The sequence below is a fragment of the Macrobrachium rosenbergii genome, chromosome 8 (genome assembly GCF_040412425.1).
Source record: "Macrobrachium rosenbergii isolate ZJJX-2024 chromosome 8, ASM4041242v1, whole genome shotgun sequence".
In the NCBI taxonomy this organism is placed as follows: Eukaryota; Metazoa; Arthropoda; class Malacostraca; order Decapoda; family Palaemonidae; genus Macrobrachium; species Macrobrachium rosenbergii.
In genome coordinates, this window is record NC_089748.1 from 31724846 (window position 1) to 31736887 (window position 12042).

The following is a 12042-nucleotide window of genomic DNA, read 5'->3' on the forward strand; positions in this document are numbered from 1 at the left end:
CTTTGATGCCTTAATTTTCATGTGCTGCACATACATATGCACACACACTTTGTGGTTTTTAATTTTTTTTTTACTTTTTGTAATAAAGCAGAAAAGTTAAGTCTCACAAAGTTACATGAGATGAGTATAAGAGTAATTCACTGTTGTTTGATCTCTGGAAATTAGCCGGGCCAGGAGTTATTTTTTTCCCTTGGAATCAGAAATATGTAGTCAAAAGGTTTTTACTGAAATGGCCCAGGAGTTAGTTTTTTTTCCCTTGGAATCAGAAATATGTATGTCAAAAGGTTTTTACTGAAATGGTTACCAATATTTTACAATGGATGAAATTGTGGTAATAAGTTACCACAATTTGTTGGAATTTGGCATTGTCTGATATAGCTTACCATGTGACTAGAGTCTTCACAGTGTTACATGTATAATTGTACTAGCTCTTAACAAAGCCTGTGCCCTCAGTTTCTTGTTTTTCTGTGTCTGTACTGAATAATGCAGCACTGCTTTTCCCAAGGGATATGTACATTTGAAATTAGGTACTTGTTAACAGAGATAGGGATTAGAATCAACTTTCAATTGGTAAGATACAAAATATGTTGCTAAATTAACTACAAATAGTGCTGCAAAATACAAAAAAATATTAAGAGCCTGCAAAATACTAAACAAGCAAGGCCAGAGAACTTACTTAGATGATTAGACTTCTTTTCAACCACTTGTTAGTGTCTGTGCAGTGTGTTAAAATTTTCTGCCTCTTAAGAAGAAGAATTAAACATACAAAAATTAGACTGAAGACCACAACTGTGATTAGGGTTCGTGTCAAGTATATGTGTGCATACCTATGAATTTTTCATACCCTGTAATATTTTTTATATTAAGAAGCATTAAGGTATGAATGTTGTTTAATATCCAATTCACCCAGCCTTAGGAATAACACCGAAGGGGAATTATAACTGATAAGCGATTCGTCACCAGGGAGACTCGAACTCCCGATAGTTGGAACTGACAACAACAGTGACGATATTTTACCATTTGGCCTCCTGTGTTATTCCTGAGGTTAAGTGAATTGGATATTAAACGACATTCGTAGCGTAATTTTTGTGTTAAGTATTTATTTGATTGGAAGGATTCATAAATTACTGATCAATACATGTGTATAATGATCATACCCAGTGTAATTTATATGGTCTGAAAATGGGCCACATGGCATTACTAGCTACACAGAAAAATCTGGATTTCTTTCAGATTTATAGGCCTTCTCTAGATTCACAAACTTTAAATTTTATAGAAAAATACTGAGAATTAGTGATCAAGATTGCCCAATCTATTTCATACAGATTCCTCCCTCTCTATCAGGATTAGGTGACTACATGCAATATCTTGAACTGCCCTTTAAATGATAGTTGAAGTTAGTGTGCATTTCACTCGCAAGAAGTTATTCCGTTTTTAGCTTAGGAATTATTGACGGTATGGCTCTCATTGGTGGAGTGCCCCTGTCTTGACGGGTCCTTGTCGTTTCGGCCGTAAATCATTTAGGTCGTAACATCCAAACTGGCAAACAGCCGAAATGGGTGTATATAATACATTGATCCCCGAGGGGCTACTACTAAACACGGCGTCCCCAGGAGCTTCCGCCATGTCTTACAGCCTAAACTTCATATGGCCTAAAGTTGTAATGACCTAACAGCTTCACGGCCGAAAATAATACTGCCTCATCGTCCCAAACTCATCTTGACGACCTGAGAATATGTTACCTTTCTGTATATCAGGATGGTGATGGAAATTACCTCCTCTCCAGAATGCTCAGTGAGGAAGTAAATTTAAGACATATTAGTATTTTTAAGTTTGCAGAAGGGGCTGGACTCCTTAAAATATAACTGATTATGAATGGCAGACCTAATTAACTATGTACTGTCGTAAGAGCTTTAATGATTTTAATGTTTTATGAATAGTGAATTTTATATTTCATGCCATTTGATAGCTTTTGTGAAGTAGTGTTATATGATATTGGGTGTGTGGCTTTTTATTTTGCTAGCATATTTTTCATTGTCATTGTCCTTTACTTTGACACCAAATAGTTTACTTTTAAATCAGTCAAACGATCCTAGTGGAGAAAGCAGCTCACAGCAGGAAACTCGTGTTGGATTTTACCTGTGCATGTGATTTCTTTATTTCAGTGGATGCAAAGGACACGTACTTTCAAGTGCTTGTCTATAACTCCTCCAGAAAGTACCTCCACTTTTTCTGCAGCAGGGTGTTTTAGCAGTTTAAAGCTGTGTGGTTCACAGGGGTATTCATCTTCTTCATGTCGGCTTGGGCCCATATGCAGGGTATATACTTAGTATGCTACCTTTTCAATGGGCTACTTCTAGCATCCTCAGAGACACAGTTGCTACAGAACAGAGATTACCTACTCAAATTTTACTATGACATGGAGATTCTGAGGAACTGGGAGAAGTATGTGATGGAAAAGTTTGATCTCATACCCAGGTAGTATGTAGTTAGACATGGCAGCATTGAGAGAGTTTCTTTCAGGCTCCCACATCAGCAGGCGCAGGGAGGTTCCAGTGGAATTCTTGTGACAACAGGAACAACCAGCTTGGCTTTGGTAGGTAATCCTGAGACATGTGTCGCCATTGGAGAAGCTTATCCTGAAGACAACTCAATTTACATTCACTTTAGTGGCAACTGAAGCAACATTGGTTAGCCTCAACCAATCCTTTCTCTCAGCTCAGGTCCTTGAGCCTGGAGATCAGGAAGTTTCTTGCATGGTGGCTAGATGATATGAACCTTCTTGTGTAAGTTTCTTTAAACTCTACACAAGCAGAATTGCTTCTGTTCATGGATGCATCAAAGGTGGGGTGGGACACACACTCCAGCAGCTTGAATGTTTCTGGTGTTAGGTCAGTGATTGAACCACATGTGCAAATCAGCATTTTAGGAATACAAGTAGCCATTTAATGAGTGACAGCATGACTCTAATGATACATGTCAACAAGCAGGGTGTTATGGTATCATTTAACCTCTTTCCATTGGCAAGGCAGATGCCCAAGTGGGTGGTTGGCCTTATCATCAAGCTACCAGCCAGGTAGATTCCTAGTTGAAAGGATGTGGTGTTAGAGCAGCTCTTCCATCAGGTCCAGGTAGTGGGAACAGAGTGGTGTCTGTACCCTCAAGTGAAGGAAAGGTTTTTCAAGCTTTAAAAAACACCAATGATCAGCTTCTTTACATGGCTAAAGAGGAAGCTCTTGATGTCTTATTCCCCCATGCCAGATCCATGGGCAGCTCTGGAAAACGCCTTCCAACACCCCTGGAACAATCTAGAAGTTTATGACTTCTCCATTCAGTCTGATCTGCTATTGATCACTCTGGGCTCAGAATGGCCCTGGGAGCTCCTTGTTGTCCCCTTGCTGGGGGATTTCCCGATCTGCTCAGAGATTCCCCCTTGGCCTACTGTCTTTGTCAGCTACACTTGTCTCTCCATTGACAAAGCTTATTTTCACAAGTGTCTTTGAAGCTTAATGTTGTGCTGAGATGTTGATCCTTGGATGGCACTGCAGTCTGTTTACGCTATAGGCAGTAACACTGTAGAAGTCTCCTCTTGTCGTGCATCAGTGTTGGCACTCGGTACTGAAAGTAATAGACACTTTGCCTTCCTTGTTTATCCTTTACTACTTTTATCCATTGTTCTTTACCAGGACACCATCTTGAATGAAGGTAACAAAATAGATCATTAACATTGCTTAAAGAAAAAGTTGTTTGTCATCATCCTAGCTTTAATTCTTTAAATGTATTTAGTATCATCATGGTTTAAAACTGGGAAGTGAGAAGGCGGTCGTTTTCTTGTGGTTGGGTGATACATGTTTGTGTATTTTGCTGCTTGTAACAAGGTTTGCTCTTCCAACTTAATGTAGTTGGTGGTTTTGATTGTATAGAAGCAAATTATGTATTTTTTTCCACTGTTTTTTATATGTAAATATAATTTAAATTACTGAATGTTTGGGCTTTATACTGGACTCAAATATGGCTGTTATTTGTGTTGTACTTAGAACATGTTTTTGTTAAGGACAAGAGCATCTTGACCACTGCTGATGTTGTTATTTTCTTCTTGTGCATTATGGGAGCATTCCTCATCAGAAATGAGGCTGCATGTTTTCGCTCAAGTCTAGGTTGAGGTTCAGTAGTTGTAAATGTTTGATCGACATATCATCTAGTACACTTACAGAAATCCTAGGGTGGCAGACAAAAGTTGAGAGAAGTTCATATTAAACCCTTCCTGTCCCCTTGTGAGAAAGTGAACAGTGACCATTACATGTACTAGGTCGTTGCCCTAGAGATAAAGAGATAGATTTCTTTGGCTTTTGATGCTATTGATTCTTAGTGGTGTAGTTAGTAAACTTTTCTGGAACATTCTGTGAAAGTTTGTGTGACATGTCTCCAACACACTTCCACAATTCACAACTACAAATGTTATGCAGGGAGCAATTTTAGTAGAGATTATAGATTCAGACTTGTGTACTATGTAAATACTATTTTTCTTCCCGTGCCTAGTAGACATTTTGTCATGAGTATGAAAGCATTCAAAATACAAGACAACCAACACATTTTACACACACCAATATCTTGCCTTCACTTAGTTCCTATTCCAGTCCATTCCTGTCCGTCCACATCTGTATTCCTAAGGCAGGCATCGGCTGAATGGTTGGCAGAAGAGATTTGGACTTCTCTTTCATAGAAAGGTTTTGCTTAAAATCTTAGCTGTATCTCGGTTTTAACAGCTCTTCACGCACACACGTTCTTGACCGTCCTAACTGGACATTCAGGCATAGGGAAAATTTAGGAGATTGTACTTTTAGCTTTATGCCCTTGTATGTTCATTAGTTTTTTGCTTTGAATACATATCTTTAGACAGTTTAATCTTGAAGTCATAATCCCTTTTTTCAGAAAGGGAGATGGTCCTACAGTCGTGACACTGGTAAGGTGCGGAGCTGTTCCAGAAACAAATACAGACTTCTAGCACTACTACAACTGCATCTTGGCACCAACATCTCGGAGCGCTTGTTGACGAAGCAGTATCAATGTTACCAACAATGGTATGTAATTATGATTAAGACTATTATACTACATATTTTTTGTTTGCTCACCTTCGTTCTTGTTGTAACTCATCATTTTTTACACCAGTGTTTCCTAGACCTTCCTAAATGATTGTTAGGAGGTCTGGTGATTTCCAGTAAGTCTAATTTTCACTTTTCACTTATACCTTATTGTAATATCCTTTTCAATATACATCTTTAGAAAATGTTCATGTGTCAGAAGAGTCATGGCCACTGTGCAGTATATCATACCTTTTAGTGTTCTGCAGTATAGGTAGTAGCTTCCCTGACATTCATAAGTGATTTGTAGAAGTATTTTTCTGTATCACTGCTTCACTTTATACTCGTTTCCTTTCCTCTTATCTAATGTGTCTTTCAACTTCTTAACACACCCAAAGATGAGCTAAACATGACAGATTGCATTTTGATTTGAAGTGCAATCTCTTTATAAGACATACAAACCCATGATATCTGCTCAGTTTGTGAGAGGTGATAAAAAGAGAGCAGGTGGACATTTACTGCTAGTTTATTGAGAGAGCAGGCCACTTATAAGACGGCATGCGGACGTCAGTACAAAGACATACATGGAATACAGGTGACCCCGAGGTCAATTGTTTTCAGTGTGAAACAGGACAGGTAAATACAAATAACATGTCAAAGGTAAATTACAAGAATGGACACAATAATGCTCTGACACACGTACAACATAAAAGGACACAAATGGATAAGTAACAGATACACATTTACATAAAACATGGCTAATTAGCCTGACCTAAGTTCATGGGAAAGGCACCATAGAAAATGGGAGGTTCACTAGAGAAAACCCGTTGAGCGGGGACTTTACAATACTCCCCCCCACCCAAGACGTCGGTAACGTCTGATTGAAGTAAGTATCTGCTGGGGCGCTGGAGAGTGCCGCGGCTCCGCAATGTCAGCTGGGGGTTGCAGTGTGGGCAGGAACGGCTGGCTGCGGCGCTGCCTGGGTCCGGGGCCTTCCAGGAGTGGCAGCGTAACTTTCTTGTGGGCGGGGTGGGCTGCGGGGGCGATGACTCCTGCGGAGGGCGCTGAGGGGTGTCGTCGACGTCCTCCTCTAACAGTGCAGGCTTGAGGCGGTCTATTGACACCCAGTCGTCCCTCCCGTGGATGGCCAGCCGGAATGCGTTATTGTTTCTCTCCAGCACGCAGAAGGGCCCCCTGTAGGGCCTGGTTAACGGCGGGCGGACGGCATCGTTCCTGACGAAGATGTGGGTGGTGGAGGACAGGCCAGGAGGCGTGAAAGGCGACATCCTGTCGGTATACGTCTGCTGGCAGGGGGTGAACTTTCCGACCGTGTCACAGATCCTCTGGACTGTCAGGTTGTGGTGATCCCCCGTGATGAGCTTGCTCAGGACTACGAGAGACTCCCTGTAGACTTTTTCTGCTGCGGACGGGTCGCCGTTGGCTCTGGGGGCGGTCCTCAGCCTGAGGAGGACCCAGGGCAGCTGGTACTTCCAATCCTTGGCAGTGCAGCGGGCCATGAGGGACACCTTCAGGGATCTGTGGAATCTTTCCACCATTCCATTGGCGGCGGGGTTGTAGGTGGTGGTGCTGTGGTGAGTGGTCTCCAGCAGGCGTGCCAGGGCAGACCACAGCTCGAACAGGAAGGCTGGACCCCTGCCTGTTGTTATGTGGTCCGGGACACCAAACCGGCTGATCCACCTGGAGAGAAGGGCCTCGGCGCACGCACTGGCGGTGGCTTCTTGCATGGGCGTCGCTTCGGGCCACCTGGTGGAGTGTTCGACGACTGTCAGGAGATACCTGGCCCCACCTTATGGGGGAAGGGGGCCTACTATGTCGATATGGACACATCTGAAGTGCCTCCTCAGCTGGGGAAACTTGCCCACCCCCGACTCGGTGTGTCGTCTTACTTTGCCAGACGAACTTCTCTACCAGCAGCTTGGCCGTCATCCTGCCGGAGTGATGGGACAGCCCGTGGATGACGTTGAACACCAGACGGTGGCAGGAGGCGGGTACCAGTGGGCGGGGGTGGCCGGTGCTTACGTCGCTCAGCAGTGATGACTCCCCAGGGGCGAGGTCCTCGTAGTCGATCCTGAGCTGCACTGCGCTGAGCTCGATCCTCGAGAGGGCGTCTGCTACAGGGTTCTTTCTGCCGGGGAGTTATTTGATTGTGCAGGTGAACTCCGCGATGGCCGCGAGATGCCGTTGCTGCCTGGAGGACCATGCGTTCCCCTGCCTTGTGAAGGCGTGGACCAGCGGCTGGTGGTCCATCCAGATTGTGAAGGGCGTGCCCTCCAGGAGGAACTTGAAGTGGCGTACCGCCCAATACACTACACAGAGTTCCCTGTCGAAGGTGCTGTAGCGGGACTCTGCAGGGCTGAACCTCCTGCTGAAGAAGGCAATGGGCTGGGGGCTCCAGCGACGACCTGCTCCAGGACGGCCCCACAGGCGACATTGCTGGCGTCCGTCGTCAGGGAGAAGGCCCGCTGTTGGTCAGGGCCCCACACTAAGGACTTCGGATGCCCCTTCAGGATCTCCGTCAGGGGGGCCATGGTGTGCGCAACCCTGGGGATGAACCTCCTGTAGTAGTTGGCCATCCCGAGGAATTCTTGTATGGCCTTGACGGAGGTAGGGGTGGGGAACCTGGCAATGGCTGCAACCTTCAATGCGAGTGGATGGACGCCCCCTGGGGATATCTCGTGGCCCAGGAAGTCAACTCTATCAATGCCAAAGGTGCATTTGTCGAACCTGACGATGAGGCCGTTCTCCTGCACGCGCTGCAGGACCTTCCTGATATGCCGCAAGTGTTCTTTGTGGGATCTGGAAAAAATCAAAATGTCATCTACGTAACAGACGCAGAAGTTCAGGTCCCCCAGGATGCAGTCCATCAGTCACTGGAAGGTTGCCCCCGCGTTCCTCAGGCTGAAGGTGGAGAAGGCGAAGACGTAGGACCCGAAAGGCATGATGATGGCGGTTTTGGGGATGTCCTCTGGAGCTACTGGTACCTGAAAGTAGGATTTCAACAGATCCAATTTAGAAAATATTTTGGCCCCATGAAAAGAGGCCATGAGATCTTGCATGTTTGGGAGAGGGTACTGATCTGGTTCCGTGGCGAGGTTGAGCCGCCTGTAGTCGCCGCAGGGTCTCCAGGAGCCATTTGGTTTCTGCACCATGTGGAGGCGGGAGGCCCAGGGGCTGGAGGCCTTCCTGCATATGCCCATGCGCTCCATCTCGGCGAAAGCGTCCTTGGCCTCCTGAAGTCGTCGAGGGGGAAGCCTCCGGAACTTTGTGTGCATCGCAGGCCCCTTTGTTTTGATGTGGTGGTAAACTCCGTGCTTGGCAGGGGCCCCGGGTACCTGGCGCAGTTCGGGCTTGAAGACATCGGGGAACTCCTTCAGAAGTTGGGCGTACTGGTGCGGGGCGACGGAGCAGACGGTGGGCTCGCTGGGGCCTGTGGCCAGGAGAAGGGACTGGCAGGAGTCAGTGTCCATCAGGCGCATGCAACCGATGTCGACTGCCAGACCGAAGTGGGCAAGGAAGTCCGCGCCCAGGAGTGGGGTCCTCACGTCTGCGACGATGAAATTCCACCTGTACCTCTGGCCAAGGATGGAGACCGACAGGAGCTTGGTGCCATAGGAGAGGATGGGGGACCCATTGGCAGCCGTCAGGGAGGCAGCTGGGTCCGGCGGGCGTTTGCAGTCCTCTCTGGATGGCGAGAACACTGATTGTATGGCCCCAGTGTCGATCAGCATCATCCTGCCGGAGATGGTGTCACGGACATAAAAACCTACTGGTTCTGGGATCCTGGGTTCTTCTGCTGCCACAGCGGCCTGTGCTGTTGGGTTAACAGTTCCAGGCGTCCTTGCCATACCACTGGTGGTAGTAGCAAGGCCACGGCAGTTGCTTCTTCTGGTGATGGGTTGGCCACCTTCTGGTGACAGCGTTTATCTCCCCCTCTGCGGTCTCCTCCGGCTGGAGGGAGTTGATGGGGTGTGCGGGCATGGATGTCCGCTTTGCTGCCCTCGTGGAGTCAGTCAGCTGCTGCGCCATCCTTACCAGGTCATCAAGGGGTAGGGTGTAAGGCTCCAGGATCTGGGTCCGAACCTCTGGGAGGAGCTGACGGAGGAAGATCTCCCTCGACAGGCTGATCTCCGAGTGCCTGCCACTGCCGTCTGTCCTGGGTAGGATGAGGAGGTCCTGGATGACATTCCACGTCTCCTGGAGGTTCTGGTCGTGTCGGGGGTTGTTGGCAAGGTCGAGGGCGCGGGCGGCTCTCTCGGAGACCAGCAGGGAACAGGTCTCAACGAGAGAGGCCTTCAGCTTTTGGTAGGTGGCGGGACTTGAGGCAGACACCCATGGGGCGATCATCCTGTAGACCTCTTCCGGGAGGGCGTTTATTACGGCGTCTGCCTGCAGCACCTCGTCGGTCAGTCCTGCCAGCCTGAACTGCCCCTCGACCCTGTAGAGCCATGATGACAGGTTGCTGTGAATAAAAGGCTACAGCTTTATGGTGAGGGCGGACCTTGTTTGGTCCGTCAGGAAGGGCAGCGCGTGAGGCGCAGGTACCGGCGTGGAGGAGCACACGAGCCTCGGCGTGGGAGAGGGCGCGAGCGGGTTCTGCTCGAGGGAGATATCAGATTCCACGAAGTTTGCAGTTATTTGTATTTGGGAGGGAATGTCCGCATCCATGCTTGCTTCTGCACTCTCACTTGGAGTAGGTTACACTCGCATCAATACACGCTTGGGAGCGTGCCGTGTGGGTCCGCTAATGACACCGGTGATCTGCCGATGAGGGTCGGTACGCCTGAACACTTTGTTAAAGCGCTGTCTTTAGTCCATTAGGGGCGTGGGGTGGTTCATCGGGCCAAGACTAAGTAGCCGTATGGGTTCGCTAATGGCTCCAGGAACACTCTGGGGTCACCACTGTGAGAGGTGCTAAAAATAGAGCAGGTGGACATTTACTGCTAGTTTATTGAGAGAGCAGGCCGCTTATAAGGTGGTGTGTGGACGTCAGTGCAAAGACATACGTGGAATACAGGTGACCCGAGGTCAATTGTTCTCAGTGTGAAACAAGATGGGTAAATACAAATAACAAGTCAAAAATAAATTACAAGAATGGACACAATCATGCTCTGACACACGTAAAACATAAAAGGGCACAAGTGGATAAGTAACAGATACACATTTACATAAAATAAAACATGGCTAATTAACCTGACTTAAGTTCATGGGAAAGGCACCATAGAAAACGTGAGGCTCACTAGAAAACCTGTTGAGCGGGGACTTTACAAGTTAAGTGGGAGAGAAGTACAGAGTAGAGCATGATGGTGTCAGTTACCCGATTATTCAGTTATGTTAAAAAATATTTCTATTTTTCATGGGGTATCCATGAAGAAGTAAAGTGCCAGTAAGCTGAGGTTCCATTGCATAATGAAAAAATTTCCATAAATCATGTTGTCAAACGAAGTATGTAAAGTTTTGAGACGACTGACCAGCACTGAATGCTAACTTATATTTTCTTTTGCTTTCCAGGTAGATACGAGAAGGAGGAACAACAACCACTGTACAGAAGCATCGTGACAGACACACACCACCCACAAACACAACAATGGCTCATCTTTCAAGTTTGAGGCTTCCAGCCTTCCACCCCACTGGATATTTGTTTCTGCAGCTATAGAAGGAATTTTTGCAATTTCCATCAAAGTTTATTGCTCTAGTTTTGTGATGCCCAAAATCATAGGCAATTTTGGGGGGCATTTTTAAAGAGAATTTATGTATGGGGCTGGTGGCTTATACTGGGTTCAGTAGACAAAAATATCAGTCTAACTGAAAAATACGTCTTAAGAGTATTATTACAATGTTTTCGTCTCTTAGTGTTAGAATGTTTGTTTTCCATGTAATATGTTGTGCTGTATTTCATTAATCTGTTAGATAATATAAGCCTAATTTGTATGGTTTGGGTCTCATTTCATTGGATTGTTCTGTAATATCGTATTGTATGAACGTAATCATATGATGTTGACGCCTTTTGTGCGTTCCATCCTTAGCTCCACAGATCATCGTAAACAAACAATGTTTCAGTCATCTAATATTTTTACATGAGTCTATGACTTGATCAAAGGTTACAAATAACCAAGGTAAAACTCAGGCATCGCCTGTTAGACGAGCAAATCTGACGCTTTAATAGTACTGTAGGCTGCTGAAGTGACTTGCTCATAAACAGAGCTTTTTTCTGTTTATGAGCAATCTTGCTAATGGCTTTTCGGAGTAAAGTGTAAAAACATTTTATTTTTGCTTATGCCTCCATGCTGCAGACGATTTCAGAATAATTAGGATGTGGTTAATCTACAGCTGAGCTCTTGCTGTGCTAAGGAGGAGTCAGCTTTTCTCATTTGTACAAAATTACCGCCAACACTAACTCTTTACTACTGTATCATTTATCCAACTGGAGGGTTCTGAAAATGCCTTTTATTGTGAGATTTAATCCACTGCTATCAAAATGCAGTGGTCTTTTTATTCATTATTTCTTTGAAGTTGTACATTTGTATATGACTGTTAGTTCTATCTCAGCACAGATTATATTAGTCAGTTTAATCTAGGCTTAAACCCCTCTGTAAAACTGGTCTTTTACTGGTTACCTGGAGAAATTAGAGTTCCTTATACCATGTAAACTGCATATGATCAGATATATATACTTCATGACTACCCAGATGCTATAGTCAGGAATGGGGTGTCACTATTCAGTAACGTTTGAGAAAATACACGAAGAGTGTAAGGTGCCAAGAAGCTTGGATGAGTCAGGGAGATGAATAAGTTTGTCCAACAAGTGCTGGGTATGTCATCAGCAGCTTATGTTTTGTTACCTAAATACCGTTTACCTTCTATTCCTTTTCAACCTAATTTAACTTTGTAAACAAAATGTTTTATTGGCTTTTGATGGTATTAATTCATCTCATATGTATTT

General features: G+C 45.5%; 1 long non-coding RNA gene across 1 annotated transcript in view; it reads left to right on the plus strand.

Moving 5' to 3' along the window:
* LOC136840650 (uncharacterized) overlaps positions 1 to 11116 on the plus strand; it is a 12256-nt gene extending 1140 nt beyond the window's left edge. The window contains exons 2-3 of the long non-coding RNA XR_010853695.1: positions 4933 to 5081; positions 10611 to 11116. This is a non-coding gene — a long non-coding RNA (uncharacterized lncRNA). The remainder of the gene's footprint in view (positions 1 to 4932; positions 5082 to 10610) is intronic.
* The last annotated feature ends 926 nt before the right edge of the window (positions 11117 to 12042 follow it).